Source organism: Phyllobates terribilis, unplaced genomic scaffold, assembly GCF_046119375.1.
Source record: "Phyllobates terribilis strain yellow unplaced genomic scaffold, ASM4611937v1 Scaffold_68__1_contigs__length_7421828, whole genome shotgun sequence".
Taxonomy (NCBI): Eukaryota; Metazoa; Chordata; class Amphibia; order Anura; family Dendrobatidae; genus Phyllobates; species Phyllobates terribilis.
This window is the reverse complement of record NW_027362828.1, coordinates 5,049,623-5,077,463: the sequence shown is the minus strand read 5'-3', so window position 1 is coordinate 5,077,463 and position 27,841 is coordinate 5,049,623.

Sequence of the window (27,841 nt, the reverse complement as noted above, 5' to 3'; positions counted from 1 at the left end):
GTTGTTTTATCCTATGCTTTATTAAATTGTATTTATGTTGTTTTAACCCATGTTTTATTAAATTGTTTTTATGTTGCTTTGTCCTATGCTTTATTAAATTGTATTTATGTTGTTTTAACCCATGCTTCATTAAATTGTATTTATGTTGTTTTATCTTATGCTTTATTAAATTGTGTTTAGGTTGTTTTGTCCTATGCTTTATTAAATTGTATTTATGTTGTTTTAACCCATGCTTTATTAAATTGCATTTATGTTGTTTTATCTTATGCTTTATTAAATTGTATTTATGTTGTTTTATCCTATGCTTTATTTAATTGTGTTTATGTTGTTTTGTCCTATGCTTTATTAAATTGTATTTATGTTGTTTTAACCATGCTTTATTAATTTGTATTTATGTTGTTTTATCCTATGCTTCATTAAATTGTATTTATGTTGTTTTATCCTATGCTTTATTAAATTGTATTTATGTTGTTTTATCCTATGCTTTATTAAATTGTATTTATGTTGTTTTATCCTATGCTTTATTAAATTGTATTTATGTTGTTTTACCCTATGCTTTATTAAATTGTATTTATGTTGTTTTATTCTATGCTTTATTAAATCGTATTTATGTTGTTTTATCCTATGCTTTATTAAATTGCATCTATGTTGTTTTATCCTATGCTTTATTAAATTGTATTAATGTTGTTTTATCCTATGATTTATTAAATTGTATTTATTTTGTTTTATCCTATGCTTTATTAAAATTGTATTTATGTTGTTTTATCCTATGCTTTATTAAATTGTATTTATGTTGTTTTATCCTATGCTTTATTAAATTGTATTTATGTTGTTTAATCATATGCTTCATTAAATTGTATTTATGTTGTTTTATCCTATGCTTTATTAAACTGCATTTATGTTGTTTTATCCTATGCTTTATTAAATTGTATTTATGTTGTTTTATCCTATGCTTTATTAAATTGTATTTATTTTGTTTTATCCTATGCTTTATTAAAATTGTATTTATGTTGTTTTATCCTATGCTTTATTAAATTGTATTCATGTTGTTTTATCCTATGCTTTATTAAATTGTATTGATATTGTTTTATCCTATGCTTTATTAAATTGTATTTATGTTGTTTTATCCTATGCTTTATTAAATTGTATTTATGTTGTTTTATCCTATGCTTTATTAAATTGTGTTTATGTTGTTTTATCCTATGCTTTATTCAATTGTATTTATGTTGTTTTAACCCATGTTTTATTAAATTGTATTTATGTTGTTTTATCCTATGCTTTATTAAAATGTATATATGTTGTTTTATCCTATGCTTTATTAAATTGTATTTATCTTGTTTTGTCCTATGCTTTATGAAATTATATTTATGTTGTTTTATCCTATGCTTTATTAAATTGTATTTATGTTGTTTTATCCTATGCTTTATTAAATTGTATTTATGTTGTTTTATCCTATGCTTTATTAAATTGTATTTATGTTGTTTTATCCTATGCTTTATTAAATTGTATTTATGTTGTTTTAACCTATGCTTTATTAAATTGTATTTATGTTGTTTTAACCTATGCTTTATTAAATTGTATTTATGTTGTTTTAACCTATGCTTTATTAAATTGTATTTATGTTGCTTTAACCTATGCTTTATTAAATTGTATTTATGTTGTTTTATCCTATGCTTTATTAAATTGTATTTATGTTGTTTTATCCTATGCTTTATTAAATTGTATTTATATTGTTTTAACTTATGCTTTATTAAATTGTATTTATGTTGTTTTATCCTATGCTTCATTAAAATGTATTTATGTTGTTTTATCCTATGCTTTATTAAACTGCATTTATGTTGTTTTATCCTATGCTTTATTAAATTGAATTTATGTTGTTTTATCCTATGCTTTATTAAACTGTATTTATTTTGTTTTATCCTATGCTTTATTAAACTGTATTTATTTTGTTTTATCCTATGCTTTATTAAAATTGTATTTATGTTGTTTTATCCTATGCTTTATTAAATTGTATTCATGTTGTTTTATCCTATGCTTTATTAAATTGTATTTATGTTGTTTTATCCTATGCTTTATTAAATTGTATTTATGTTGTTTTATCCTATGCTTTATTAAATTGTATTTATGTTGTTTTATCCTATGCTTTATTAAATTGTGTTTATGTTGTTTTGTCCTATGCTTTATTAAATTGTATTTATGTTGTTTTAACCCATGCTTCATTAAATTGTATTTATGTTGTTTTATCTTATGCTTTATTAAATTGAATTTATGTTGTTTTGTCCTATGCTTTATTAAATTGTATTTATGTTGTTTTAACCCATGCTTTATTAAATTGCATTTATGTTGTTTTATCCTATGCTTTATTAAATTGTATTTATGTTGTTTTATCCTATGCTTTATTAAATTGCATCTATGTTGTTTTATCCTATGCTTTATTAAATTGTATTAATGTTATTTTATCCTATGATTTATTAAATTGTATTTATGTGGTTTTATCCTATGCTTTATTAAATTGCATTTATGTTGTTTTATCCTATGCTTTATTAAATTGTATTTATGTTGTTTTATCCTATGCTTTATTAAATTGTATTTATGTTGTTTAATCATATGCTTTATTAAATTGTATTTATGTTGTTTTATCCTATGCTTTATTAAATTGTGTTTATGTTGTTTTATCCTATGTTTTATTAATTGTATTTATGTTGTTTTATCCTATGCTTCATTAAATTGTATTTATGTTGTTTTATCCTATGCTTTATTAAACTGCATTTATGTTGTTTTATCCTATGCTTTATTAAATTGTATTTATGTTGTTTTATCCTATGCTTTATTAAATTGTATTCATTTTGTTTTATTCTATGCTTTATTAAAATTGTATTTATGTTGTTTTATCCTATGCTTTATTAAATTGTATTCATGTTGTTTTATCCTATGCTTTATTAAATTGTATTTATGTTGTTTTATCCTATGCTTTATTAAATTGTGTTTATGTTGTTTTATCCTATGCTTTATTCAATTGTATTTATGTTGTTTTAACCCATGTTTTATTAAATTGTATTTATGTTGTTTTATCCTATGCTTTATTAAAATGTATATATGTTGTTTTATCCTATGCTTTATTAAATTGTATTTATCTTGTTTTGTCCTATGCTTTATGAAATTATATTTATGTTGTTTTATCCTATGCTTTATTAAATTGTATTTATGTTGTTTTATCCTATGCTTTATTAAATTGTATTTATGTTGTTTTATCCTATGCTTTATTAAATTGTATTTATGTTGTTTTATCCTATGCTTTATTAAATTGTATTTATGTTGTTTTAACCTATGCTTTATTAAATTGTATTTATGTTGTTTTAACCTATGCTTTATTAAATTGTATTTATGTTGTTTTAACCTATGCTTTATTAAATTGTATTTATGTTGCTTTAACCTATGCTTTATTAAATTGTATTTATGTTGTTTTATCCTATGCTTTATTAAATTGTATTTATGTTGTTTTATCCTATGCTTTATTAAATTGTATTTATATTGTTTTAACTTATGCTTTATTAAATTGTATTTATGTTGTTTTATCCTATGCTTCATTAAAATGTATTTATGTTGTTTTATCCTATGCTTTATTAAACTGCATTTATGTTGTTTTATCCTATGCTTTATTAAATTGAATTTATGTTGTTTTATCCTATGCTTTATTAAACTGTATTTATTTTGTTTTATCCTATGCTTTATTAAACTGTATTTATTTTGTTTTATCCTATGCTTTATTAAAATTGTATTTATGTTGTTTTATCCTATGCTTTATTAAATTGTATTCATGTTGTTTTATCCTATGCTTTATTAAATTGTATTTATGTTGTTTTATCCTATGCTTTATTAAATTGTATTTATGTTGTTTTATCCTATGCTTTATTAAATTGTATTTATGTTGTTTTATCCTATGCTTTATTAAATTGTGTTTATGTTGTTTTGTCCTATGCTTTATTAAATTGTATTTATGTTGTTTTAACCCATGCTTTATTAAATTGCATTTATGTTGTTTTATCTTATGCTTTATTAAATTGTATTTATGTTGTTTTATCCTATGCTTTATTAAATTGTGTTTATGTTGTTTTGTCCTATGCTTTATTAAATTGTATTTATGTTGTTTTAACCATGCTTTATTAATTTGTATTTATGTTGTTTTATCCTATGCTTCATTAAATTGTATTTATGTTGTTTTATCCTATGCTTTATTAAATTGTATTTATGTTGTTTTATCCTATGCTTTATTAAATTGTATTTATGTTGTTTTATCCTATGCTTTATTAAATTGTATTTATGTTGTTTTATCCTATGCTTTATTAAATTGTATTTATGTTGTTTTATTCTATGCTTTATTAAATTGTATTTATGTTGTTTTATCCTATGCTTTATTAAATTGCATCTATGTTGTTTTATCCTATGCTTTATTAAATTGTATTAATGTTGTTTTATCCTATGATTTATTAAATTGTATTTATGTGGTTTTATCCTATGCTTTATTAAATTGTATTTATGTTGTTTTATCCTATGCTTTATTAAATTGTATTTATGTTGTTTTATCCTATGCTTTATTAAATTGTATTTATGTTGTTTAATCATATGCTTTATTAAATTGTATTTATGTTGTTTTATCCTATGCTTTATTAAATTGTGTTTATGTTGTTTTATCCTATGTTTTATTAATTGTATTTATGTTGTTTTATCCTATGCTTCATTAAATTGTATTTATGTTGTTTTATCCTATGCTTTATTAAACTGCATTTATGTTGTTTTATCCTATGCTTTATTAAATTGTATTTATGTTGTTCTATCCTATGCTTTATTAAATTGTATTTATTTTGTTTTATCCTATGCTTTATTAAAATTGTATTTATGTTGTTTTATCCTATGCTTTATTAAATTGTATTCATGTTGTTTTATCCTATGCTTTATTAAATTGTATTTATGTTGTTTTATCCTATGCTTTATTAAATTTTATTTATGTTGTTTTATCCTATGCTTTATTAAATTGTATTTATGTTGTTTTATCCTATGCTTTATTAAATTGTGTTTATGTTGTTTTATCCTATGCTTTATTCAATTGTATTTATGTTGTTTTAACCCATGCTTCATTAAATTGTATTTATGTTGTTTTATCTTATGCTTTATTAAATTGTATTTATGTTGTTTTATCCTATGCTTTATTAAATTGTATTTATGTTGTTTTATCCTATGCTTTATTAAATTGTATTATGTTGTTTTATCATATGCTTTATTAAATTGTATTTATGTTGTTTTATCCTATGCTTTATTAAATTGTGTTTATGTTGTTTTATCCTATGCTTTATTAAATTGTATTTATGTTGTTTTAACCCATGTTTTATTAAATTGTTTTTATGTTGCTTTGTCCTATGCTTTATTAAATTGTATTTATGTTGTTTTAACCCATGCTTCATTAAATTGTATTTATGTTGTTTTATCTTATGCTTTATTAAATTGTGTTTAGGTTGTTTTGTCCTATGCTTTATTAAATTGTATTTATGTTGTTTTAACCCATGCTTTATTAAATTGCATTTATGTTGTTTTATCTTATGCTTTATTAAATTGTATTTATGTTGTTTTATCCTATGCTTTATTTAATTGTGTTTATGTTGTTTTGTCCTATGCTTTATTAAATTGTATTTATGTTGTTTTAACCATGCTTTATTAATTTGTATTTATGTTGTTTTATCCTATGCTTCATTAAATTGTATTTATGTTGTTTTATCCTATGCTTTATTAAATTGTATTTATGTTGTTTTATCCTATGCTTTATTAAATTGTATTTATGTTGTTTTATCCTATGCTTTATTAAATTGTATTTATGTTGTTTTACCCTATGCTTTATTAAATTGTATTTATGTTGTTTTATTCTATGCTTTATTAAATCGTATTTATGTTGTTTTATCCTATGCTTTATTAAATTGCATCTATGTTGTTTTATCCTATGCTTTATTAAATTGTATTAATGTTGTTTTATCCTATGATTTATTAAATTGTATTTATTTTGTTTTATCCTATGCTTTATTAAAATTGTATTTATGTTGTTTTATCCTATGCTTTATTAAATTGTATTTATGTTGTTTTATCCTATGCTTTATTAAATTGTATTTATGTTGTTTAATCATATGCTTCATTAAATTGTATTTATGTTGTTTTATCCTATGCTTTATTAAACTGCATTTATGTTGTTTTATCCTATGCTTTATTAAATTGTATTTATGTTGTTTTATCCTATGCTTTATTAAATTGTATTTATTTTGTTTTATCCTATGCTTTATTAAAATTGTATTTATGTTGTTTTATCCTATGCTTTATTAAATTGTATTCATGTTGTTTTATCCTATGCTTTATTAAATTGTATTGATATTGTTTTATCCTATGCTTTATTAAATTGTATTTATGTTGTTTTATCCTATGCTTTATTAAATTGTATTTATGTTGTTTTATCCTATGCTTTATTAAATTGTGTTTATGTTGTTTTATCCTATGCTTTATTCAATTGTATTTATGTTGTTTTAACCCATGTTTTATTAAATTGTATTTATGTTGTTTTATCCTATGCTTTATTAAAATGTATATATGTTGTTTTATCCTATGCTTTATTAAATTGTATTTATCTTGTTTTGTCCTATGCTTTATGAAATTATATTTATGTTGTTTTATCCTATGCTTTATTAAATTGTATTTATGTTGTTTTATCCTATGCTTTATTAAATTGTATTTATGTTGTTTTATCCTATGCTTTATTAAATTGTATTTATGTTGTTTTATCCTATGCTTTATTAAATTGTATTTATGTTGTTTTAACCTATGCTTTATTAAATTGTATTTATGTTGTTTTAACCTATGCTTTATTAAATTGTATTTATGTTGTTTTAACCTATGCTTTATTAAATTGTATTTATGTTGCTTTAACCTATGCTTTATTAAATTGTATTTATGTTGTTTTATCCTATGCTTTATTAAATTGTATTTATGTTGTTTTATCCTATGCTTTATTAAATTGTATTTATATTGTTTTAACTTATGCTTTATTAAATTGTATTTATGTTGTTTTATCCTATGCTTCATTAAAATGTATTTATGTTGTTTTATCCTATGCTTTATTAAACTGCATTTATGTTGTTTTATCCTATGCTTTATTAAATTGAATTTATGTTGTTTTATCCTATGCTTTATTAAACTGTATTTATTTTGTTTTATCCTATGCTTTATTAAACTGTATTTATTTTGTTTTATCCTATGCTTTATTAAAATTGTATTTATGTTGTTTTATCCTATGCTTTATTAAATTGTATTCATGTTGTTTTATCCTATGCTTTATTAAATTGTATTTATGTTGTTTTATCCTATGCTTTATTAAATTGTATTTATGTTGTTTTATCCTATGCTTTATTAAATTGTATTTATGTTGTTTTATCCTATGCTTTATTAAATTGTGTTTATGTTGTTTTGTCCTATGCTTTATTAAATTGTATTTATGTTGTTTTAACCCATGCTTCATTAAATTGTATTTATGTTGTTTTATCTTATGCTTTATTAAATTGAATTTATGTTGTTTTGTCCTATGCTTTATTAAATTGTATTTATGTTGTTTTAACCCATGCTTTATTAAATTGCATTTATGTTGTTTTATCCTATGCTTTATTAAATTGTATTTATGTTGTTTTATCCTATGCTTTATTAAATTGCATCTATGTTGTTTTATCCTATGCTTTATTAAATTGTATTAATGTTATTTTATCCTATGATTTATTAAATTGTATTTATGTGGTTTTATCCTATGCTTTATTAAATTGCATTTATGTTGTTTTATCCTATGCTTTATTAAATTGTATTTATGTTGTTTTATCCTATGCTTTATTAAATTGTATTTATGTTGTTTAATCATATGCTTTATTAAATTGTATTTATGTTGTTTTATCCTATGCTTTATTAAATTGTGTTTATGTTGTTTTATCCTATGTTTTATTAATTGTATTTATGTTGTTTTATCCTATGCTTCATTAAATTGTATTTATGTTGTTTTATCCTATGCTTTATTAAACTGCATTTATGTTGTTTTATCCTATGCTTTATTAAATTGTATTTATGTTGTTTTATCCTATGCTTTATTAAATTGTATTCATTTTGTTTTATTCTATGCTTTATTAAAATTGTATTTATGTTGTTTTATCCTATGCTTTATTAAATTGTATTCATGTTGTTTTATCCTATGCTTTATTAAATTGTATTTATGTTGTTTTATCCTATGCTTTATTAAATTGTATTTATGTTGTTTTATCCTATGCTTTATTAAATTGTATTTATGTTGTTTTATCCTATGCTTTATTAAATTGTGTTTATGTTGTTTTATCCTATGCTTTATTCAATTGTATTTATGTTGTTTTAACCCATGTTTTATTAAATTGTATTTATGTTGTTTTATCCTATGCTTTATTAAATTGTATATATGTTGTTTTATCCTATGCTTTATTAAATTGTATTTATCTTGTTTTGTCCTATGATTTATTAAATTATATTTATGTTGTTTTATCCTATGCTTTATTAAATTGTATTGATGTTGTTTTATCCTATGCTTTATTAAATTGTGTTTATGTTGTTTTATCCTATGCTTTATTCAATTGTATTTATGTTGTTTTAACCCATGTTTTATTAAATTGTATTTATGTTGTTTTATCCTATGCTTTATTAAATTGTATATATGTTGTTTTATCCTATGCTTTATTAAATTGTATTTATCTTGTTTTGTGCTATGCTTTATTAAATTGTACTTATGTTGTTTTATCCTATGCTTTATTAAATTGTATTTATGTTGTTTTATCCTATGCTTTATTAAATTGTATTATGTTGTTTTATCGTATGCTTTATTAAATTGTATTTATGTTGTTTTATCCTATGCTTTATTAAATTGTGTTTATGTTGTTTTATCCTATGCTTTATTAAATTGTATTTATGTTGTTTTAACCCATGTTTTATTAAATTGTATTTATGTTGTTTTATCCTATGCTTTATTAAATTGTATTTATGTTGTTTTATCCTATGCTTTATTAAATTTTATTTATGTTGTTTTGTCCTATGCTTTATTAAATTGTATTTATGTTGTTTTAACCCATGCTTCATTAAATTGTATTTATGTTGTTTTATCTTATGCTTTATTAAATTGTATTTATGTTGTTTTGTCCTATGCTTTATTAAATTTTATTTATGTTGTTTTGTCCTATGCTTTATTAAATTGTATTTATGTTGTTTTAACCCATGCTTCATTAAATTGTACTTATGTTGTTTTATCTTATGCTTTATTAAATAGTATTTATGTTGTTTTGTCCTATGCTTTATTAAATTGTATTTATGTTGTTTTATCCTATGCTTTATTAAATTGTGTTTATGTTGTTTTGTCCTATGCTTTATTAAATTGTATTTATGTTGTTTTAACCATGCTTTATTAATTTGTATTTATGTTGTTTTATCCTATGCTTTATTAAATTGTATTTATGTTGTTTTATTCTATGCTTTATTAAATTGTATTTATGTTGTTTTATCCTATGCTTTATTAAATTGCATCTATGTTGTTTTATCCTATGCTTTATTAAATTGTATTAATGTTGTTTTATCCTATGATTTATTAAATTGTATTTATGTGGTTTTATCCTATGCTTTATTAAATTGCATTTATGTTGTTTTATCCTATGCTTTATTAAATTGTATTTATGTTGTTTTATCCTATGCTTTATTAAATTGTATTTATGTTGTTTAATCATATGCTTTATTAAATTGAATTCATGTTGTTTTATCCTATGCTTTATTAAATTGTGTTTATGTTGTTTTATCCTATGTTTTATTAATTGTATTTATGTTGTTTTATCCTATGCTTTATTAAATTGTATTTATGTTGTTTTATCCTATGCTTTATTAAACTGCATTTATGTTGTTTTATCCTATGCTTTATTAAATTGTATTTATGTTGTTTTATCCTATGCTTTATTAAATTGTATTTTTTTTGTTTTATCCTATGCTTTATTAAATTGTATTTATGTTGTTTTATCCTATGCTTTATTAAATTGTATTTATGTTGTTTTAACCTATGCTTTATTAAATTGTATTTATGTTGCTTTAACCTTTGCTTTATTAAATTGTATTTATGTTGTTTTATCCTATGCTTTATTATATTGTATTATGTTGTTTTATCATATGCTTTATTAAATTGTATTTATGTTGTTTTATCCTATGATTTATTAAATTGTGTTTATGTTGTTTTGTTCTATGCTTTATTAAATTGTATTTATGTTGTTTTATCCTATGCTTTATTAAATTGTATTTATGTTGTTTATCCTATGCTTTATTAATTTGTATTTATGTTGTTTTGTCCTATGCTTTATTAAATTGTATTTATGTTGTTTTAACCCATGCTTTATTAAATTGTATTTATGTTGTTTTATCCTATGCTTTAATAAATTGTATTTATGATGTTTTATCCTATGCTTTATTAAATTGTATTTATGTTGTTTTATCCTATGCTTTATTAAATTGTACTTATGTTGTTTTATCCTATGCTTTATTAAATTTTATTTATGTTGCTTTATCCTATGCTTTATTAAACTGCATTTATGTTGTTTTATGCTATGCTTTATTAAATTGTATTCATGTTGTTTTATCCTATGCTTTATTAAATTGTATTTATGTTGTTTTATTCTATGCTTTATTAAATTGTGTTTATGTTGTTTTATCCTATGCTTTATTAAATTGTATTTATGTTGTTTTAACCCATGTTTTATTAAATTGTATTTATGTTGTTTTATCCTATGCTTTATTAAATTGTATATATGTTGTTTTATCCTATGCTTTATTAAATTGTATTTATCTTGTTTTGTCCTATGCTTTATTAAATTATATTTATGTTGTTTTAACCTATGCTTTATTAAATTGTATTTATGTTGTTTTATCCTATGCTTTATTAAATTGTATTTATGTTGTTTTATCCTATGCTTTATTAAATTGTATTTATGTTGTTTTATTCTATGCTTTATTAAATTGGATTTATGCTGTTTTAACCTATGCTTTATTAAATTGTATTTATGTTGTTTTAACCTAAGCTTTATTAAATTGTATTTATGTTGTTTTAACCTATGCTTTATTAAATTGTATTTATGTTGCTTTAACCTATGCTTTATTAAATTGTTTTTATGTTGTTTTATCCTATGCTTTATTAAATTGTATTTATGTTGTTTTATCCTATGCTTTATTAAATTGTATTTATATTGTTTTAACTTATGCTTTATTAAATTGTATTTATGTTGTTTTATCCTATGCTTTATTAAATTGTATTTATGTTGTTTTATCCTATGCTTTATTAAATTGTATTTATGTTGTTTTGTCCTATGCTTTATTAAATTGTATTTATGTTGTTTTAACCCATGCTTCATCAAATGTATTTATGTTGTTTTATCTTATGCTTTATTAAATTGTATTTATGTTGTTTTATCCTATGCTTTATTAAATTGTATTTATGTTGTTTTATCCTATGCTTTATTAAATTGTATTATGTTGTTTTATCGTATGCTTTATTAAATTGTATTTATGTTGTTTTATCCTATGCTTTATTAAATTGTGTTTATGTTGTTTTATCCTATGCTTTATTAAATTGTATTTATGTTGTTTTAACCCATGTTTTATTAAATTGTATTTATGTTGTTTTATCCTATGCTTTATTAAATTGTATTTATGTTGTTTTATCCTATGCTTTATTAAATTGTATTTATGTTGTTTTATCCTATGCTTTATTAAATAGTATTTATGTTGTTTTATCCTATGCTTTATTAAATTGTATTTATGTTGTTTTATCCTATGCTTTATTAAATTGTATTTTTGTTGTTTTAACCTATGCTTTATTAAAAAGTATTTATGTTGTTTTAACCTATGCTTTATTAAATTGTATTTATGTTGTTTTAACCTATGCTTTATTAAATTGTATTTATGTCGCTTTAACCTATGCTTTATTAAATTGTATTTATGTTGTTTTATCCTATGCTTTATTAAATTGTATTTATGTTGTTTTGTCCTATGCTTTATTAAATTGTATTTATGTTGTTTTAACCCATGCTTCATTAAATTGTATTTATGTTGTTTTATCTTATGCTTTATTAAATTGTAGTTATGTTGTTTTGTCCTATGCTTTATTAAATTGTATTTATGTTGTTTTAACCCATGCTTTATTAAATTGCATTTATGTTGTTTTATCTTATGCTTTATTAAATTGTATTTATGTTGTTTTATCCTATGCTTTATTAAATTGTGTTTATGTTGTTTTGTCCTATGCTTTATTAAATTGTATTTATGTTGTTTTAACCATGCTTTATTAATTTGTATTTATGTTGTTTTATCCTATGCTTCATTAAATTGTATTTATGTTGTTTTATCCTATGCTTTATTAAATTGTATTTATGTTGTTTTATCCTATGCTTTATTAAATTGTATTTATGTTGTTTTATCCTATGCTTTATTAAATTGTATTTATGTTGTTTTATCCTATGCTTTATTAAATTGTATTTATGTTGTTTTATTCTATGCTTTATTAAATTGTATTTATGTTGTTTTATCCTATGCTTTATTAAATTGCATCTATGTTGTTTTATCCTATGCTTTATTAAATTGTATTAATGTTGTTTTATCCTATGATTTATTAAATTGTATTTATGTGGTTTTATCCTATGCTTTATTAAATTGTATTTATGTTGTTTTATCCTATGCTTTATTAAATTGTATTTATGTTGTTTTATCCTATGCTTTATTAAATTGTATTTATGTTGTTTAATCATATGCTTTATTAAATTGTATTTATGTTGTTTTATCCTATGCTTTATTAAATTGTGTTTATGTTGTTTTATCCTATGTTTTATTAATTGTATTTATGTTGTTTTATCCTATGCTTCATTAAATTGTATTTATGTTGTTTTATCCTATGCTTTATTAAACTGCATTTATGTTGTTTTATCCTATGCTTTATTAAATTGTATTTATGTTGTTCTATCCTATGCTTTATTAAATTGTATTTATTTTGTTTTATCCTATGCTTTATTAAAATTGTATTTATGTTGTTTTATCCTATGCTTTATTAAATTGTATTCATGTTGTTTTATCCTATGCTTTATTAAATTGTATTTATGTTGTTTTATCCTATGCTTTATTAAATTTTATTTATGTTGTTTTATCCTATGCTTTATTAAATTGTATTTATGTTGTTTTATCCTATGCTTTATTAAATTGTGTTTATGTTGTTTTATCCTATGCTTTATTCAATTGTATTTATGTTGTTTTAACCCATGCTTCATTAAATTGTATTTATGTTGTTTTATCTTATGCTTTATTAAATTGTATTTATGTTGTTTTATCCTATGCTTTATTAAATTGTATTTATGTTGTTTTATCCTATGCTTTATTAAATTGTATTATGTTGTTTTATCATATGCTTTATTAAATTGTATTTATGTTGTTTTATCCTATGCTTTATTAAATTGTGTTTATGTTGTTTTATCCTATGCTTTATTAAATTGTATTTATGTTGTTTTAACCCATGTTTTATTAAATTGTATTTATGTTGTTTTGTCCTATGCTTTATTAAATTGTATTTATGTTGTTTTAACCCATGCTTCATTAAATTGTATTTATGTTGTTTTATCTTATGCTTTATTAAATTGTGTTTAGGTTGTTTTGTCCTATGCTTTATTAAATTGTATTTATGTTGTTTTAACCCATGCTTTATTAAATTGCATTTATGTTGTTTTATCTTATGCTTTATTAAATTGTATTTATGTTGTTTTATCCTATGCTTTATTTAATTGTGTTTATGTTGTTTTGTCCTATGCTTTATTAAATTGTATTTATGTTGTTTTAACCATGCTTTATTAATTTGTATTTATGTTGTTTTATCCTATGCTTCATTAAATTGTATTTATGTTGTTTTATCCTATGCTTTATTAAATTGTATTTATGTTGTTTTATCCTATGCTTTATTAAATTGTATTTATGTTGTTTTATCCTATGCTTTATTAAATTGTATTTATGTTGTTTTACCCTATGCTTTATTAAATTGTATTTATGTTGTTTTATTCTATGCTTTATTAAATTGTATTTATGTTGTTTTATCCTATGCTTTATTAAATTGCATCTATGTTGTTTTATCCTATGCTTTATTAAATTGTATTAATGTTGTTTTATCCTATGATTTATTAAATTGTATTTATTTTGTTTTATCCTATGCTTTATTAAAATTGTATTTATGTTGTTTTATCCTATGCTTTATTAAATTGTATTTATGTTGTTTTATCCTATGCTTTATTAAATTGTATTTATGTTGTTTAATCATATGCTTTATTAAATTGTATTTATGTTGTTTTATCCTATGCTTTATTAAATTGTGTTTATGTTGTTTTATCCTATGTTTTATTATTTGTTTTTATGTTGTTTTATCCTATGCTTCATTAAATTGTATTTATGTTGTTTTATCCTATGCTTTATTAAACTGCATTTATGTTGTTTTATCCTATGCTTTATTAAATTGTATTTATGTTGTTTTATCCTATGCTTTATTAAATTGTATTTATTTTGTTTTATCCTATGCTTTATTAAAATTGTATTTATGTTGTTTTATCCTATGCTTTATTAAATTGTATTCATGTTGTTTTATCCTATGCTTTATTAAATTGTATTGATATTGTTTTATCCTATGCTTTATTAAATTGTATTTATGTTGTTTTATCCTATGCTTTATTAAATTGTATTTATGTTGTTTTATCCTATGCTTTATTAAATTGTGTTTATGTTGTTTTATCCTATGCTTTATTCAATTGTATTTATGTTGTTTTAACCCATGTTTTATTAAATTGTATTTATGTTGTTTTATCCTATGCTTTATTAAAATGTATATATGTTGTTTTATCCTATGCTTTATTAAATTGTATTTATCTTGTTTTGTCCTATGCTTTATGAAATTATATTTATGTTGTTTTATCCTATGCTTTATTAAATTGTATTTATGTTGTTTTATCCTATGCTTTATTAAATTGTATTTATGTTGTTTTATCCTATGCTTTATTAAATTGTATTTATGTTGTTTTATCCTATGCTTTATTAAATTGTATTTATGTTGTTTTAACCTATGCTTTATTAAATTGTATTTATGTTGTTTTAACCTATGCTTTATTAAATTGTATTTATGTTGTTTTAACCTATGCTTTATTAAATTGTATTTATGTTGCTTTAACCTATGCTTTATTAAATTGTATTTATGTTGTTTTATCCTATGCTTTATTAAATTGTATTTATGTTGTTTTATCCTATGCTTTATTAAATTGTATTTATATTGTTTTAACTTATGCTTTATTAAATTGTATTTATGTTGTTTTATCCTATGCTTCATTAAAATGTATTTATGTTGTTTTATCCTATGCTTTATTAAACTGCATTTATGTTGTTTTATCCTATGCTTTATTAAATTGAATTTATGTTGTTTTATCCTATGCTTTATTAAACTGTATTTATTTTGTTTTATCCTATGCTTTATTAAACTGTATTTATTTTGTTTTATCCTATGCTTTATTAAAATTGTATTTATGTTGTTTTATCCTATGCTTTATTAAATTGTATTCATGTTGTTTTATCCTATGCTTTATTAAATTGTATTTATGTTGTTCTATCCTATGCTTTATTAAATTGTATTTATTTTGTTTTATCCTATGCTTTATTAAAATTGTATTTATGTTGTTTTATCCTATGCTTTATTAAATTGTATTCATGTTGTTTTATCCTATGCTTTATTAAATTGTATTTATGTTGTTTTATCCTATGCTTTATTAAATTTTATTTATGTTGTTTTATCCTATGCTTTATTAAATTGTATTTATGTTGTTTTATCCTATGCTTTATTAAATTGTGTTTATGTTGTTTTATCCTATGCTTTATTCAATTGTATTTATGTTGTTTTAACCCATGCTTCATTAAATTGTATTTATGTTGTTTAATCTTATGCTTTATTAAATTGTATTTATGTTGTTTTATCCTATGCTTTATTAAATTGTATTTATGTTGTTTTATCCTATGCTTTATTAAATTGTATTATGTTGTTTTATCATATGCTTTATTAAATTGTATTTATGTTGTTTTTTCCTATGCTTTATTAAATTGTGTTTATGTTGTTTTATCCTATGCTTTATTAAATTGTATTTATGTTGTTTTAACCCATGTTTTATTAAATTGTATTTATGTTGTTTTGTCCTATGCTTTATTAAATTGTATTTATGTTGTTTTAACCCATGCTTCATTAAATTGTATTTATGTTGTTTTATCTTATGCTTTATTAAATTGTGTTTAGGTTGTTTTGTCCTATGCTTTATTAAATTGTATTTATGTTGTTTTAACCCATGCTTTATTAAATTGCATTTATGTTGTTTTATCTTATGCTTTATTAAATTGTATTTATGTTGTTTTATCCTATGCTTTATTTAATTGTGTTTATGTTGTTTTGTCCTATGCTTTATTAAATTGTATTTATGTTGTTTTAACCATGCTTTATTAATTTGTATTTATGTTGTTTTATCCTATGCTTCATTAAATTGTATTTATGTTGTTTTATCCTATGCTTTATTAAATTGTATTTATGTTGTTTTATCCTATGCTTTATTAAATTGTATTTATGTTGTTTTATCCTATGCTTTATTAAATTGTATTTATGTTGTTTTACCCTATGCTTTATTAAATTGTATTTATGTTGTTTTATTCTATGCTTTATTAAATTGTATTTATGTTGTTTTATCCTATGCTTTATTAAATTGCATCTATGTTGTTTTATCCTATGCTTTATTAAATTGTATTAATGTTGTTTTATCCTATGATTTATTAAATTGTATTTATTTTGTTTTATCCTATGCTTTATTAAAATTGTATTTATGTTGTTTTATCCTATGCTTTATTAAATTGTATTTATGTTGTTTTATCCTATGCTTTATTAAATTGTATTTATGTTGTTTAATCATATGCTTTATTAAATTGTATTTATGTTGTTTTATCCTATGCTTTATTAAATTGTGTTTATGTTGTTTTATCCTATGTTTTATTATTTGTTTTTATGTTGTTTTATCCTATGCTTCATTAAATTGTATTTATGTTGTTTTATCCTATGCTTTATTAAACTGCATTTATGTTGTTTTATCCTATGCTTTATTAAATTGTATTTATGTTGTTTTATCCTATGCTTTATTAAATTGTATTTATTTTGTTTTATCCTATGCTTTATTAAAATTGTATTTATGTTGTTTTATCCTATGCTTTATTAAATTGTATTCATGTTGTTTTATCCTATGCTTTATTAAATTGTATTGATATTGTTTTATCCTATGCTTTATTAAATTGTATTTATGTTGTTTTATCCTATGCTTTATTAAATTGTATTTATGTTGTTTTATCCTATGCTTTATTAAATTGTGTTTATGTTGTTTTATCCTATGCTTTATTCAATTGTATTTATGTTGTTTTAACCCATGTTTTATTAAATTGTATTTATGTTGTTTTATCCTATGCTTTATTAAAATGTATATATGTTGTTTTATCCTATGCTTTATTAAATTGTATTTATCTTGTTTTGTCCTATGCTTTATGAAATTATATTTATGTTGTTTTATCCTATGCTTTATTAAATTGTATTTATGTTGTTTTATCCTATGCTTTATTAAATTGTATTTATGTTGTTTTATCCTATGCTTTATTAAATTGTATTTATGTTGTTTTATCCTATGCTTTATTAAATTGTATTTATGTTGTTTTAACCTATGCTTTATTAAATTGTATTTATGTTGTTTTAACCTATGCTTTATTAAATTGTATTTATGTTGTTTTAACCTATGCTTTATTAAATTGTATTTATGTTGCTTTAACCTATGCTTTATTAAATTGTATTTATGTTGTTTTATCCTATGCTTTATTAAATTGTATTTATGTTGTTTTATCCTATGCTTTATTAAATTGTATTTATATTGTTTTAACTTATGCTTTATTAAATTGTATTTATGTTGTTTTATCCTATGCTTTATTAAACTGCATTTATGTTGTTTTATCCTATGCTTTATTAAATTGAATTTATGTTGTTTTATCCTATGCTTTATTAAACTGTATTTATTTTGTTTTATCCTATGCTTTATTAAACTGTATTTATTTTGTTTTATCCTATGCTTTATTAAAATTGTATTTATGTTGTTTTATCCTATGCTTTATTAAATTGTATTCATGTTGTTTTATCCTATGCTTTATTAAATTGTATTTATGTTGTTTTATCCTATGCTTTATTAAATTGTATTTATGTTGTTTTATCCTATGCTTTATTAAATTGTATTTATGTTGTTTTATCCTATGCTTTATTAAATTGTGTTTATGTTGTTTTGTCCTATGCTTTATTAAATTGTATTTATGTTGTTTTAACCCATGCTTCATTAAATTGTATTTATGTTGTTTTATCTTATGCTTTATTAAATTGAATTTATGTTGTTTTGTCCTATGCTTTATTAAATTGTATTTATGTTGTTTTAACCCATGCTTTATTAAATTGCATTTATGTTGTTTTATCCTATGCTTTATTAAATTGTATTTATGTTGTTTTATCCTATGCTTTATTAAATTGCATCTATGTTGTTTTATCCTATGCTTTATTAAATTGTATTAATGTTATTTTATCCTATGATTTATTAAATTGTATTTATGTGGTTTTATCCTATGCTTTATTAAATTGCATTTATGTTGTTTTATCCTATGCTTTATTAAATTGTATTTATGTTGTTTTATCCTATGCTTTATTAAATTGTATTTATGTTGTTTAATCATATGCTTTATTAAATTGTATTTATGTTGTTTTATCCTATGCTTTATTAAATTGTGTTTATGTTGTTTTATCCTATGTTTTATTAATTGTATTTATGTTGTTTTATCCTATGCTTCATTAAATTGTATTTATGTTGTTTTATCCTATGCTTTATTAAACTGCATTTATGTTGTTTTATCCTATGCTTTATTAAATTGTATTTATGTTGTTTTATCCTATGCTTTATTAAATTGTATTCATTTTGTTTTATCCTATGCTTTATTAAAATTGTATTTATGTTGTTTTATCCTATGCTTTATTAAATTGTATTCATGTTGTTTTATCCTATGCTTTATTAAATTGTATTTATGTTGTTTTATCCTATGCTTTATTAAATTGTATTTATGTTGTTTTATCCTATGCTTTATTAAATTGTATTTATGTTGTTTTATCCTATGCTTTATTAAATTGTGTTTATGTTGTTTTATCCTATGCTTTATTCAATTGTATTTATGTTGTTTTAACCCATGTTTTATTAAATTGTATTTATGTTGTTTTATCCTATGCTTTATTAAATTGTATATATGTTGTTTTATCCTATGCTTTATTAAATTGTATTTATCTTGTTTTGTCCTATGATTTATTAAATTATATTTATGTTGTTTTATCCTATGCTTTATTAAATTGTATTGATGTTGTTTTATCCTATGCTTTATTAAATTGTGTTTATGTTGTTTTATCCTATGCTTTATTCCATTGTATTTATGTTGTTTTAACCCATGTTTTATTAAATTGTATTTATGTTGTTTTATCCTATGCTTTATTAAATTGTATATATGTTGTTTTATCCTATGCTTTATTAAATTGTATTTATCTTGTTTTGTGCTATGCTTTATTAAATTGTATTTATGTTGTTTTATCCTATGCTTTATTAAATTGTATTTATGTTGTTTTATCCTATGCTTTATTAAATTGTATTATGTTGTTTTATCGTATGCTTTATTAAATTGTATTTATGTTGTTTTATCCTATGCTTTATTAAATTGTGTTTATGTTGTTTTATCCTATGCTTTATTAAATTGTATTTATGTTGTTTTAACCCATGTTTTATTAAATTGTATTTATGTTGTTTTATCCTATGCTTTATTAAATTGTATTTATGTTGTTTTATCCTATGCTTTATTAAATTTTATTTATGTTGTTTTGTCCTATGCTTTATTAAATTGTATTTATGTTGTTTTAACCCATGCTTCATTAAATTGTATTTATGTTGTTTTATCTTATGCTTTATTAAATTGTATTTATGTTGTTTTGTCCTATGCTTTATTAAATTTTATTTATGTTGTTTTGTCCTATGCTTTATTAAATTGTATTTATGTTGTTTTAACCCATGCTTCATTAAATTGTACTTATGTTGTTTTATCTTATGCTTTATTAAATAGTATTTATGTTGTTTTGTCCTATGCTTTATTAAATTGTATTTATGTTGTTTTATCCTATGCTTTATTAAATTGTGTTTATGTTGTTTTGTTCTATGCTTTATTAAATTGTATTTATGTTGTTTTAACCATGCTTTATTAATTTGTATTTATGTTGTTTTATCCTATGCTTTATTAAATTGTATTTATGTTGTTTTATTCTATGCTTTATTAAATTGTATTTATGTTGTTTTATCCTATGCTTTATTAAATTGCATCTATGTTGTTTTATCCTATGCTTTATTAAATTGTATTAATGTTGTTTTATCCTATGATTTATTAAATTGTATTTATGTGGTTTTATCCTATGCTTTATTAAATTGCATTTATGTTGTTTTATCCTATGCTTTATTAAATTGTATTTATGTTGTTTTATCCTATGCTTTATTAAATTGTATTTATGTTGTTTAATCATATGCTTTATTAAATTGAATTCATGTTGTTTTATCCTATGCTTTATTAAATTGTGTTTATGTTGTTTTATCCTATGTTTTATTAATTGTATTTATGTTGTTTTATCCTATGCTTTATTAAATTGTATTTATGTTGTTTTATCCTATGCTTTATTAAACTGCATTTATGTTGTTTTATCCTATGCTTTATTAAATTGTATTTATGTTGTTTTATCCTATGCTTTATTAAATTGTATTTTTTTTGTTTTATCCTATGCTTTATTAAAATTGTATTTATGTTGTTTTATCCTATGCTTTATTAGATTGTATTTATGTTGTTTTATCGTATGCTTTATTAAATTGTATTTATGTTGTTTTATCCTAAGCTTTATTAAATTGTGTTTATGTTGTTTTATCCTATGCTTTATTAAATTGTATTTATGTTGTTTTAACCCATGTTTTATTAAATTGTATTTATGTTGTTTTATCCTATGCTTTATTAAATTGTATATATGTTGTTTTATCCTATGCTTTATTAACTTATATTTATGTTGTTTTAGCCTATGCTTTATTCAATTGTATTGATGTTGTTTGATCCTATGCTTTATTAAATTGTATTTATTTTGTTTTATCCTATGCTTTATTAAATTGTATTTATGTTGTTTTATCCTAAGCTTTATTAAATTGTATTTATGTTGTTTTATCCTATGCTTTATTAAATTGTATTTATGTTGTTTTAACCTATGCTTTATTAAATTGGATTTATGTTGTTTTAACCTATGCTTTATTAAATTGTATTTATGTTAATTTATCCTATGCTTTATTAAATTGTATTTATGTTGCTTTAACCTATGCTTTATAAAATTGTATTTATGTTGATTTATCCTATGCTTTATTAAATTGTATTTATGTTGCTTTAACCTATGCTTTATTAAATTGTATTTATGTTGTTTTATCCTATGCTTTATTAAATTGTTTTAAGTTGTTTTATCCTATGCTTTATTAAATTGTATTTATGTTGTTTTAACTTATGCTTTATTAAATTGTATTTATGTTGTTTTATCCTATGCTTTATTAAATTGTATTTATGTTGTTTTATCCTATGCTTTATTAAATTGTATTTATGTTGTTTTGTCCCATACTTTATTAAATTGTATTTATGTTGTTTTAACCCATGCTTCATTAAATTGTATTTATGTTGTTTTATCCTATGCTTTATTAAATTGTATTTATGTTGTTTAATCGTATGCTTTATTAAATTGTATTTATGTTGTTTTAACCTATGCTTTATTAAATTGTATTTATGTTGTTTTAACCTATGCTTTATTAAATTGTATTTATGTTGTTTTAACCTATGCTTTATTAAATTGTATTTATGTTGCTTTAACCTATGCTTTATTAAATTGTATTTATGTTGTTTTATCCTATGCTTTATTAAATTGTATTTATGTTGTTTTATCCTATGCTTTATTAAATTGTATTTATATTGTTTTAACTTATGCTTTATTAAATTGTATTTATATTGTTTTATCCTATGCTTTATTAAATTGTATTTATGTTGTTTTGTCCTATGCTTTATTAAATTGTATTTATGTTGTTTTAACCCATGCTTCATTAAATTGTATTTATGTTGTTTTATCTTATGCTTTATTAAATTGTATTTATGTTGTTTTATCCTATGCTTTATTAAATTGTATTTATGTTGTTTTATCCTATGCTTTATTAAATTGTATTATGTTGTTTTATCGTATGCTTTATTAAATTGTATTTATGTTGTTTTATCCTATGCTTTATTAAATTGTGTTTATGTTGTTTTATCCTATGCTTTATTAAATTGTATTTATGTTGTTTTAACCCATGTTTTATTAAATTGTATTTATGTTGTTTTATCCTATGCTTTATTAAATTGTATTTATGTTGTTTTATCCTATGCTTTATTAAATTTTATTTATGTTGTTTTGTCCTATGCTTTATTAAATTGTATTTATGTTGTTTTAACCCATGCTTCATTAAATTGTATTTATGTTGTTTTATCTTATGCTTTATTAAATTGTATTTATGTTGTTGTGTCCTATGTTTTATTAAATTTTATTTATGTTGTTTTGTCCTATGCTTTATTAAATTGTATTTATGTTGTTTTAACCCATGCTTCATTAAATTGTATTTATGTTGTTTTATCTTATGCTTTATTAAATTGTATTTATGTTGTTTTGTCCTATGCTTTATTAAATTGTATTTATGTTGTTTTAACCATGCTTTATTATTTTGTATTTATGTTGTTTTATACTATGCTTCATTAAATTGTATTTATGTTGTTTTATCCTATGCTTTATTAAATTGTATTTATGTTGTTTTATCCTATGCTTTATTAAATTGTATTAATGTTGTTTTATCCCATGTTTTATTAAATTGTATTAATGTTGTTTTATCCTATGCTTTATTAAATTGTATTTATGTTGTTTAATCATATGCTTTATTAAATTGAATTCATGTTGTTTTATCCTATGCTTTATTAAATTCTGTTTATGTTGTTTTATCCTATGTTTTATTAATTGTATTTATGTTGTTTTATCCTATGCTTTATTAAATTGTATTTATGTTGTTTTATCCTATGCTTTATTAAACTGCATTTATGTTGTTTTATCCTATGCTTTATTAAATTGTATTCATGTTGTTTTATCCTATGCTTTATTAAATTGTATTTATGTTGTTTTATTGTATGCTTTATTAAATTGTATTTATGTTGTTTTATCCTATGCTTTATTAAATTGTGTTTATGTTGTTTTATCCTATGCTTTATTAAATTGTATTTATGTTGTTTTAACCCATGTTTTATTAAATTGTATTTATGTTGTTTTATCCTATGCTTTATTAAATTGTATATATGTTGTTTTATCCTATGCTTTATTAAATTATATTTATGTTGTTTTAGCCTATGCTTTATTCAATTGTATTGATGTTGTTTGATCCTATGCTTTATTAAATTGTATTTATTTTGTTTTATCCTATGCTTTATTAAATTGTATTTATGTTGTTTTATCCTAAGCTTTATTAAATTGTATTTATGTTGTTTTATCCTATGCTTTATTAAATTGTATTTATGTTGTTTTAACCTATGCTTTATTAAATTGTATTTATGTTGTTTTAACCTATGCTTTATTAAACTGCATTTATGTTGTTTTATCCTATGCTTTATTAAATTGTATTTATGTTGTTTTATCCTATGCTTTATTAAATTGTATTTATTTTGTTTTATCCTATGCTTTATTAAAATTGTATTTATGTTGTTTTATCCTATGCTTTATTAAATTGTATTTATGTTGTTTTATCCTATGCTTTATTAAATTGTATTTATGTTGTTTTATCATATGCTTTATTAAATTGTATTTATGTTGTTTTATCCTATGCTTTATTAAATTGTGTTTATGTTGTTTTATCCTATGTTTTATTAATTGTATTTATGTTGTTTTATCCTATGCTTTATTAAATTGTATTTATGTTGTTTTATCCTATGCTTTATTAAATTGTATTTATGTTGTTTTATCGCATGCTTTATTAAATTGTACTTATGTTGTTTTATCCTATGCTTTATTAAATTGTATTTATGTTGCTTTATCCTATGCTTTATTAAACTGCATTTATGTTGTTTTATGCTATGCTTTATTAAATTGTATTCATGTTGTTTTATCCTATGCTTTATTAAATTGTATTTATGTTGTTTTATCCTATGCTTTATTAAATTGTATTTATGTTGTTTTATCCTATGCTTTATTAAATTGTATTTATGTTGCTTTATCCTATGCTTTATTAATCTGCATTTATGTTGTTTTATGCTATGCTTTATTAAATTGTATTCATGTTGTATTATCCTATGCTTTATTAAATTGTATTTATGCTGTTTTATCCTATGCTTTATTAAATTGTATTTATGTTGTTTTATCTTATGCTTTATTAAATTGTATTTATGTTGTTTTATCCTATGCTTTATTAAATTGTATTTATGTTGTTTTGTCCTATGCTTTATTAAATTGTATTTATGTTGTTTTAACCATGCTTTATTAATTTGTATTTATGTTGTTTTATCCTATGCTTCATTAAATTGTATTTATGTTGTTTTATCCTATGCTTTATTAAATTGTATTTATGTTGTTTTATCCTATGCTTTATTAAATTGTATTTATGTTGTTTTATTCTATGCTTTATTAAATTGTATTTATGTTGTTTTATCCTATGCTTTATTAAATTGCATCTATGTTGTTTTATCCTATGCTTTATTAAATTGTATTAATGTTGTTTTATCCTATGATTTATTAAATTGTATTTATGTGGTTTTATCCTATGCTTTATTAAATTGCATTTATGTTGTTTTATCCTATGCTTTATTAAATTGTATTTATGTTGTTTTATCCTATGCTTTATTAAATTGTATTTATGTGGTTTAATCCTATGCTTTATTAAATTGTATTTATGTTGTTTTATCCTATGCTTTATTAAATTGTGTTTATGTTGTTTTATCCTAAGTTTTATTAATTGTATTTATGTTGTTTTATCCTATGCTTTATTAAATTGTATTTATGTTGTTTTATCCTATGCTTTATTAAACTGCATTTATGTTGTTTTATCCTATGCTTTATTAAATTGTATTTATGTTGTTTTATCCTATGCTTTATTAAATTGTATTTATTTTGTTTTATCCTATGCTTTATTAAAATTGAATTTATGTTGTTTTATCCTATGCTTTATTAAATTGTATTTATGTTGTTTTATCATATGCTTTATTAAATTGTATTTATGTTGTTTTATCCTATGCTTTATTAAATTGTGTTTATGTTGTTTTATCCTATGCTTTATTAAATTGTATTTATGTTGTTTTAACCCATGTTTTATTAAATTGTATTTATGTTGTTTTATCCTATGCTTTATTAAATTGTATATATGTTGTTTTATCCTATGCTTTATTAAATTATATTTATGTTGTTTTAGCCTATGCTTTATTCAATTGTATTGATGTTGTTTGATCCTATGCTTTATTAAATTGTATTTATTTTGTTTTATCCTATGCTTTATTAAATTGTATTTATGTTGTTTTATCCTAAGCTTTATTAAATTGTATTTATGTTGTTTTATCCTATGCTTTATTAAATTGTATTTATGTTGTTTTAACCTATGCTTTATTAAATTGTATTTATGTTAATTTATCCTATGCTTTATTAAATTGTATTTATGTTGCTTTAACCTATGCTTTATTAAATTGTATTTATGTTGATTTATCCTATGCTTTATTAAATTGTATTTATGTTGTTTTATCCTATGCTTTATTAAATTGTATTTATGTTGCTTTATCCTATGCTTTATTAATCTGCATTTATGTTGTTTTATGCTATGCTTTATTAAATTGTATTCATGTTGTATTATCCTATGCTTTATTAAATTGTATTTATGCTGTTTTATCCTATGCTTTATTAAATTGTATTTATGTTGTTTTATCTTATGCTTTATTAAATTGTATTTATGTTGTTTTATCCTATGCTTTATTAAATTGTATTTATGTTGTTTTGTCCTATGCTTTATTAAATTGTATTTATGTTGTTTTAACCATGCTTTATTAATTTGTATTTATGTTGTTTTATCCTATGCTTCATTAAATTGTATTTATGTTGTTTTATCCTATGCTTTATTAAATTGTATTTATGTTGTTTTATCCTATGCTTTATTAAATTGTATTTATGTTGTTTTATTCTATGCTTTATTAAATTGTATTTATGTTGTTTTATCCTATGCTTTATTAAATTGCATCTATGTTGTTTTATCCTATGCTTTATTAAATTGTATTAATGTTGTTTTATCCTATGATTTATTAAATTGTATTTATGTGGTTTTATCCTATGCTTTATTAAATTGCATTTATGTTGTTTTATCCTATGCTTTATTAAATTGTATTTATGTTGTTTTATCCTATGCTTTATTAAATTGTATTTATGTGGTTTAATCCTATGCTTTATTAAATTGTATTTATGTTGTTTTATCCTATGCTTTATTAAATTGTGTTTATGTTGTTTTATCCTAAGTTTTATTAATTGTATTTATGTTGTTTTATCCTATGCTTTATTAAATTGTATTTATGTTGTTTTATCCTATGCTTTATTAAACTGCATTTATGTTGTTTTATCCTATGCTTTATTAAATTGTATTTATGTTGTTTTATCCTATGCTTTATTAAATTGTATTTATTTTGTTTTATCCTATGCTTTATTAAAATTGAATTTATGTTGTTTTATCCTATGCTTTATTAAATTGTATTTATGTTGTTTTATCCTATGCTTTATTAAATTGTATTTATGTTGTTTTATCCTATGCTTTATTAAATTGTGTTTATGTTGTTTTATCTTATGCTTTATTAAATTGTATTTATGTTGTTTTAACCCATGTTTTATTAAATTGTATTTATGTTGTTTTATCCTATGCTTTATTAAATTGTATATATGTTGTTTTATCCTATGCTTTATTAAATTATATTTATGTTGTTTTAGCCTATGCTTTATTCAATTGTATTGATGTTGTTTGATCCTATGCTTTATTAAATTGTATTTATTTTGTTTTATCCTATGCTTTATTAAATTGTATTTATGTTGTTTTATCCTAAGCTTTATTAAATTGTATTTATGTTGTTTTATCCTATGCTTTATTAAATTGTATTTATGTTGTTTTAACCTATGCTTTATTAAATTGTATTTATGTTAATTTATCCTATGCTTTATTAAATTGTATTTATGTTGCTTTAACCTATGCTTTATTAAATTGTATTTATGTTGATTTATCCTATGCTTTATTAAATTGTATTTATGTTGCTTTAACCTATGATTTATTATATTGTATTTATGTTGTTTTATCCTATGCTTTATTAAATTGTATTTAAGTTGTTTTATCCTATGCTTTATTAAATTGTATTTATGTTGTTTTAACTTATGCTTTATTAAATTGTATTTATGTTGTTTTATCCTATGCTTTATTAAATTGTATTTATGTTGTTTTATCCTATGCTTTATTAAATTGTATTTATGTTGTTTTGTCCTATGCTTTATTAA